This window comes from Alligator sinensis, unplaced genomic scaffold (assembly GCF_000455745.1).
Source record: "Alligator sinensis unplaced genomic scaffold, ASM45574v1 scaffold128_1, whole genome shotgun sequence".
In the NCBI taxonomy this organism is placed as follows: domain Eukaryota; kingdom Metazoa; phylum Chordata; order Crocodylia; family Alligatoridae; genus Alligator; species Alligator sinensis.
This window is the reverse complement of record NW_005842968.1, coordinates 221,833-230,625: the sequence shown is the minus strand read 5'-3', so window position 1 is coordinate 230,625 and position 8,793 is coordinate 221,833.

Genomic DNA, 8,793 nt, shown 5'->3' with positions numbered 1-8,793 from the left:
TAGATGCAACTATATTGAGACAAAATTTTGAATTAACAGATATAGATTGAAGCTAAGGAGCTCAGACTAGACAAAAGCATTAACAGGGCTGCAATTGGCCAATGGGAATTCACAGTGCTCTGATAGTGCAAAGTGGATGCTGGAGGGGGACATCTGGAGAGGATCATAGTGGGGGCATCACCAAGAGTAGATCAGGGTGATTTGGGAGCTGGGGTAGGTCCCAGAGACACAGGTGGGTCTAGAGAGCAAATGGGGATGACAGCCATGGGAGTGCCTACTGCTGAATCCTCCCAAGAGACAGAGGTAGTATGATGTCACCCATGATGACATCACTGTGGTGTATACCCACATTGCCTCTGACCGGCACTCTCCTTACACTTCTCAGTGCCCCCGGATGGGCCACCAAAAGGGCTTAAGTAGGGAATATGGAGCAATGGGGGTAGGAGGTCAAACAGTGATGGCCTATCAATTGAGCAGAGGTGAGGGGGCTGTGGTTAAGGGTCCCTCAGGGTGGGAGATGGGCTTCCAGGACTCCCATGTCCCACAAAGAGAAGCCAACAGAGCTCCCGAGGTAGGGACTAGAGCAAGACCCACTGAGAGCTCCAAGGAGGGGAGAAAATTCTATAATTGGCCCTCTTAGGACTCCATCCCTCAACCCCAAGTCTTCAGGGCCTAGCTTACAGCTCCCTTAGATGCTCCCTGGGGATCTAGACTGTGGTGGGGGAATGCAATGTGTCATGGATAGATAGACGGATGCTATTGAGCACATGGTTGCAAACTCAGGTCCGAGGACTATAAAGCACAGGATCACAGGGAAGTCAGACTGGTGGGGCCCTCCGGAGGTACTGCCTAGTCCAACCTCCTGTTCAAGGCAGAATCATTCCTGCCTGAGCCCCCCTGGATGAGGGTTTGTCCAGCCTGCTCCCACTCCGGGAACCACCCTCACATACAATGGTCAGGTGTGACCTCCCATGAGCCAGTGGAGAAAAATATAGAATACATACACGATGTGAATTGTTATTTTAGAATAGAAATTCTGCATGGAAGTTGTGATGAAAAGCAATTAGCATCCATTAGAAGGGGACGCATTTGTTTGAAGGGGGTTGTAAAGGATCTGAACAGAGAGTGGGACACTTGAGTACAAAAGGGATTGAAATATATTCCAGACTAGACTGGAAAGTATGAGAAGGAGATGTCTACTTAGGCAAGAATAGAATAGAAATTGTTCTAAATTAGACAGGAATCAAAAGGAATTGGATATTTTTATACGCATGAATTTAAGAGTTGATTGTCAAGTAGATTAAGAATTATTAGGCCACTGATTTATATGATGGATGAAATTTGATTATGCCTTAGATTACAACCAATTTACAGTAGGCCCTTTATGTAAAAGGCAGATTAAATTCACAATTACACAAACATCTCTGAGGGCAGTGTAGATAAGAATTGGTGATCAAGTCATACTAAAGACAGGTAGAATGGGACATTCAAATGATCTCTCAAATGAAACATTATAATTTAGATTAAAATCTATTTGCATAGGATATTGTAATATAATCAAGATGAAAAATTATCATAAAATTAGATGAAAAAGTATCATGAATTAAAGTAAAATCAACCAGAATGAGACATTTATATGTGAATCAGACTAAAGTAGATTGCAAATTAGATTTAAATTCAATAAAGAGGGCTTTTATATATAAAATAGATTAAACTCATTACAAATTAGATTAAAAGCAATTAGAATCGATGTGAACAGGACATGTATATATGAAGTAGATTAAATCAGATCATAAATTTGATTAAGATTGAATAGGAAAATATTTAGATATGCATACCTTAGACTGAACTAGATTAAAATTGGTGTAATAGATGCGTGAATTAGATTTAAATAAATGAATATGGGATTTTTGTAACCGAAGGAGACTAAAGTAGATTACACATTGGGTTAAAATTTATGAGAGAGTTTTATGTGTATATGAATATACATTATATGGGTATATATACACCAACTAGACTACATTATTCTTGAGCATATATATGAACTAGGTTAAAATGGGCAATAAATAAAATTTACTAGAATGGGATAATATAATACAAATTAGATGAAGCAGTTCAAGCAAAAATGTATAGGTAAATGAGACTGAAATACATAGATATAAATGGGGTAAACTAGGGAACAAAACACATAAATTAAACTAAATAGATAAAGAAATAAATTAGATAATAGCAAATCCATAAAGTAGATTAAAATACAAAGAAATAAATTTGATAAGACTAGCAAACACATTCATTCACTAGGTTATGCATGTGGATGAATTAGATAAAAATAGCAAATATGTTGTACATGCAACTTCATAGAAATAAATTGGCTAAAAATACCCAACAAACATATGGTGAAGACTGAACTATATTTAGAAGATTAAATAAGTATGAAGATGATAACACATATAATAGATATTTTACAACAGATTAGATTTAGGTTAAAAAAACAACTAGGTGAATTGGAATAGATTAGACAGATCAAATTTGATCAGACCATGTTGAATTGTTAGCTAGATGAACTAAGAGACAGGTATGGACTGAAATAGTTTTAAACATGGGCAAATGAAGTTAAGACAATTATAGATAGATTTTTTTTTAGCCATAGTATATGAAATGAAAGGTCTTGGAAAAAGGAAAATAGGGTAGATAGAATTAAAGCAATTAAAATAGCACAGTTTTAGGTACAATACATTGGACAGAATATAAAAGACACAGACATTTCATCCTCCAGAACTATCGTATTTCCTCACAACATACATGTACCTTCCCCCCCCAAAATCAGCCCTTCAAAAAATGGGATACATATCTTAAGCAGAGAATCTGATTTTTCCCCCTCTGGAACAGAAGAATGGAGGTGCTGTGCCTTCCTGGCAGCTATGATTCTATGAATAAATCTGCCTCAATTTGAGGGGGTTGATTTTTCAGGGGAAAAGGTGTGTATTATAAGCAAGAAATACGGTGGTAGCACATAGTAGATAATACATATACTCAGAATGAGCTAGAATTTGAATGAGACCAACTAAACTTCAGCAGTTCCCCAACAGATCACAGCTTCATGATTAGAAAAACATTTGTTAGGAAATGCATCCAGGTATGTAAACTGGGCAGACCACGGCAGATTTGCCAAAACTAGATCATTATAACACAGTTAGACAGTTCCTCATCAGCTATTTACCACAGACTGCACTACACTATCCCCATAATAACAGAAATCATAGAGCAGTAGGGGTGGAGGAGGGGTGTAGAGGGAAGGGACCTGCAGAGGTCATCTAGTCCACCCCCACAGCTGGAGGCAGGGTTATGCCTATCTAAACCATCCTATGCAAATCCATAATTTTGGAAAACTACCATCAACCCTGACACGACACAAGTCATCATACCCAAGCCTCCCACAGGTAATGCAGGAGGACCATGTTGGCCAGCGTTAGCCAAGGCTGTTCGAGTACACTCAGGAGACCCCAGGTAGAGGCTGTGCCCCTGCTAAGGATGAAGGCAAAATCCCCCAAACTCCATACTAATCTGACCATGAAGTAAAATTCCTTCCTGACCCCAAATGTGACATTGGTTTGACCCTGAGCGGAGGGGCAAGACCCTCTAGCCAAGAACCTCTGGCTTTGGGCCCAGCAGGAGCACTGGCACAACCCACTGCCTCTGAGGGAGGCCTAAAGAGAAGCAACACAACACCTGACACATAGCAGGGGTGCAGGATTCCCTCCCAGCCTCATGAAATTATTAGATGGGTATCCAATTCCCCATGGTATACACCTTATTTATTCACTCACACCTTTTGCCCTAAATGTAGTGCTTAAACATAGTGGTGCACATCTTAAGCAAGAGAACCGATTGTGAACAGCTGGGGTTAAAAGAGAAAACAAATCTCTTATTTTCTTCATTCTTCCCAAAAGAGGCATGTTTCTTATTTGGGGAGGATGGTAGATGGAGAAATACGGTAAATTAGATCACGGTTGATGGCACAAAAAAATAAATTGCTGCTTCACTGAGCAAGTTTTTGATTCTCAAATGTATTGTGGAATATAAATTGGATCACAATAGGCTGGGGGGGTCAACCCCCAGCTCATAGGCCAAATCTGGGCCATGGAGCTGCGGCATCCAGGCTGCAGGGATCCCCACGGGTAGGGAAATTTGAGTTTGGTGAAAGCTCCATATGGCTGGATCCAACCCTACCTAGTCTAGTGCCATGCAGTGGGATCAGGGCTGGAACTGCCACCCTCCCCTCCTGCCTCCCCTGCCACCAAATGTCTGGACTGGGCCAGGCTTCTCCCCGTTCCCCGCCATACTTCATACACCAGGATCAGGGCTGGGATGCTCCCACCCTTCCCCCCACAACTTGTTTGTATAGATCGTGGTCGGGTTACGTACCCCTGCCTCCCCACCATGGCGGGATCAGGCCCTTGCCATGGCACTAGATCAAGCCCACTGGCCAGATCCAACCCACATATGGACCTGGCACTGCCCATCCAGCCCGTGGGATGAAAAGGTTGGGTGAGCACCAGTGGGCTAGCCTAAAATACTTCATTATAACCCAGTTGGCAAAGTAATCCTAACCCATTATGGTTGGCTGGAAGATGCCAAAACATTGCACTAAGATCTATCCTGATAAGATGGTTAGAAAGTAATTATCACCAACTGCATTTCAGTACAGGACTGCAATAGCAGCACAGTTAGGGACTGTTTATTAAAATGCATACAGATGCATTTAAAATGCATCTCTGGTATACAAATTATGCTGTCTGCATCAAAATATTAATATATACCATAATAATACAGGTAGGAAGTCATTGTTGTCAACTGCCTTTCATGATAGGCCAGAAATCTATGCAGCTGCTACAATGTAATTGGAAGGATTCTGATTATCTAACAAATTAGGGCACACAAATTAGACAGATCATGCTAGATTTGCACTGCACTTTACCACGCTAACGTCTGAGAGTAGGTTGCGGCAAACACAGGTGCTTACAGAGATTAAAAGAGGCCAAATATAAAATGACGGAGGCTGTGAAGTGAGAAGGGAGGGATAGAATGGGATTACAGGAAGAGACCAAAAGGGGAGAATGAAAGAGAGTGAGAACAGTGGAGAGATCTGAGCGATCAGAGTGGGGGATTAGCTGGGATTAACCAAAACAGCAGGGACTCAACGAGATTAGATTATCGAGACAGGCACAGGGAGACTGAAGGCGGGGGATTACAGTGGGTTTGAGGAGGCTGCTATATAGCAAACCCAGCAGCTGGGCTGGCTGGAGATGGGGCCACGGCCAAGGGTGGGGGGAGGAAAAGAGCAGCGCTGGGGAGAAGGATGGATGGATTGAGGGCAGGGATTGCATTGCAAGGGCGTGGATAGATGGATGGGGTCCTGTGGGGATGGATGGAAGGATAAATGGTTGGATGGGTGGGTGGATGGATGGATGCGTGGGGGGGAACAGATGGATGGATGGAATAAAATGGCTGAGTGAGTGGATGGATGGAAGCTATGGGGATGAATGAATGAGTCAGTGGGTGGATGAAAGGATGAGTGTCTGGATGGATGGAGGGATAAGGGGTAGTTGGGAGTGGGGAGGGAGGCATAAAGGATGGAGGACCTGCTGGTGCCCTCATGCCAACCAGGGCAGATCCATCCACAGGGCTCCAACAACCTCTTGCCAGGGGTGGGCAGGGCATGGGGGCTGTGCAAGGCGCAGGTCTCAGCACTAGGAGGGGTGGCATCTCCAGGCCCTACCTGCTTCTGGCCGTCCTGGTCCAGCTGCCCCGATGGGCTGTGTCCCATATCAGCACAGAGACCCCTGGGCAAAGCGGGGGTGCAACTGTGTAGGAGCAAGGGCTGGAAGCGTGACTACCTACCTACCTCTCTGTCCAGCTATCTACCTACCACCCCTATCTTGGCAGGCCCCCATTCAGCGCACAGCCTCCACCCCCACAGCCCCTCCCTGCTCTCTACACCCCTCCTCCACCACTGTAAGACCCCTTCCCCCACTCTCCCTGCCCCCCTCAGCTGTCACCTCCCTCACCAGGGAAAGAATTTGATTGACGTCAGTGGTGGCTCCAGGTCCAGCAGGTGAAACTTGATGGATCCCCCTGGTCAGCACCTCCCAGCCCCAAATGCACCCACACACCTTAACTCACAGCCACCTCCCCCCACAACGCAGAAACCCTAGGAAGAGGGCTTGGAAGAGCTGGCAGGGGGCTGCAGGCTGGGAGTGAGGGGCACCGGCTGGATATCCGCCCCCCCAAGAATCTCTCACCTCGCCCCTGTGCTCCTGCTGTTCATGCACTTCATTGTGACTAAGTGGACACGATGTCCAGGGAACAGAGCCAGCTGCCCCTCCCTGCCCCCCCTCCCTCATTGTCAGCACTGCCGGAGGAGGGGGTCTGTGGGTGACAAGATTAGGAGCCTCCGGCTTCCTCCTCGCAGCTCCTTTTGTCTCAATATAGCCCAGAGGATGCCACCACCCCGGGCCAGGGCCAGGAGTTGTCAACAGCCCGAGGCATCAACTGGAGATTATCCATGGCCTCGAACATGACACCCGCCAGTGCCTCTCACTCCCAACCCGCAGCCCCCTGCCCACCCCCAGCTCCCAACCAACAGCCCCCTGCATCCCTTGGCCCTGCTGGTGCCCCTCACTGACAACCTGCAGACCCCTGCCCCCACACCAGCCCTGGGCATTGTAACAACAAGCATGTCAGGAAATTAGCCTAAAGCCGTCCAGGGACACAAAGGCAAGGGCGCTAATCCCCAGGCTCGACAAGACCCTGATTCCCCTCGATCCTGGGCCTGGGGCCCATCCCTAACCCTCGCACCTGTCTCCTGGCCCCCCCCAGTCCTGGCGCGTGAGGCAAAGGCAGCAGCTGAGGCTGGCAGAGAGCAGAGGTGTCAGCTCCCAGCCCTGAGACCCCCCCCCCACACCCTGCCCGTCTCCCAAGATGACCTGGGGCGGTGGTATCCTCTGGGCTATATCAAGATGATTCTTCCCTCTGGGGTCATTGGTGGAGGGGGACCTGGGGAGGGGCATCAGGGGCCTCCACATCTGGGGTACAGATCTCAGAGGAAAGGGGCAGTGCCTGGGGTCTAGGAGAGAGGGGACAGACACACAGTTCATGCCCCCCTGGGCCACGTGGGAACCCCAAAGATTCAGCTGACCTGGGCACAGCCCATGGGGCAAGTCAACAGCCAGAAAATGCCACCCACTGCTGTGGGAGCTGACAGCTGGACACCCCAGTACATCACCAACTTGCTACATTACAACTACCCATGACTGGGGCCAGCCAACAGCCCGAAAACACAATGCAGCCATGTTGCAGTCACCCACCAATGGAGAGGCCAACAACCGGGCAACCCAGCATGCCACCAGGGTGCTACATGATCACTACTCACCTCTGGGGGGCTGGCCAACAGCTGGAAACACAATACAGCCATGTGACAGCTTCCCACCTCTGGAGGAGCCAGCAAACAGACAGTCCAGTCTACGGGCCACTCACAACCACTGCAGAGCTACAGCAAACAAACAGCAGACATTGCTGGGAGCTGAGAGAGTAAGGAAACAGGCAGAGAAGGCAACATACAAACTGTGAGCTGCATGACAACAGTGCGGCGAACAACCTGCCCAACAACCGACTGGATGGATGGACGGATGGAGGGAGGGAGGGAGAGAGGGAGTGTAAGGGGATGGTTTGGATGGGGCTGGTCCTGCCTTAGGCAGGGGGTTGGACTAGATGTGACCTCTGGAGATCCCTTCCAGCCTGTCTTTCCATGATTCTAATAACACCACAAACAATTGAGAGCTGAATGAGTCCATGAACAAATCTGCACCACAGGACATCAAAACCAAGCTTGTCACAGAGCAGTGAGACACCAGGAAAGCAGGACTCGCCTGTTGTGATCATTGGGTCCAATAAAAACTAGCCTATGTGAATGAATGAGAAGAACTAACCAATGGACTTTAATTGTGGAGCAGCAAGCAACCTTTACAGACCCTCTCTCTCTCTAACTAACTGCCCTAAGTCAGGGATCATCTCCCAATTCCCAACCTTGGTAGTCTTCTTAGTTAGGGAGCATCTTTAAATTACAATTTCTATTGCTACACAGCCAACAACTCAAGCCAGGGGTGGCCCACACCTGAATGCCCCAACAACTGATCCTACAACTCAACGCACCAACCATCCAGTGGAGGAACAATCCCTGGGAGGCCTACAACATCCAACCTACAATGAGCTGAATAGCAAAGAACTCCCAGAACAAAACCACTCACAAAGCAAAAAAATGGACACCACATGGTCAAGTGACTTGTGAAACACCCAGGAAAATGGCCAAAAAGGCAAAATCACCAGGGAAACAGCAAATGTTGGAGTGAAAATGAGAGATGAATGAATTGGTCTCCAAACTGGTCAGGAAACCAGTCACCAGGCAAGGGATTCACTGGGAAACCGAAAAATGCAGAGGATACCAGATGACAGAGGGGAAAGGGGCAGAGTTGATGGAGGACGGGAGTGAATGGGGAAAGAGGGACAGATGCAGAGAGGAAGAGAAGGGCTGGGGCCAGGGGGATGGATGGATGCATGGGAGCAATGGGAATGAATGGATGGATCGGATCATTGGAGAACAAAAGGAGGAACTCAGGGTGTATATAGGAAAGGGCGAATGGAGGGAGGGTGGAAAAAAGAGAAATAAAGGAGTGTGAAGAAAAGTATGGGTGGATGGATGGATGGATGGATGGAAAGGGTGTACATAGGGAGGGA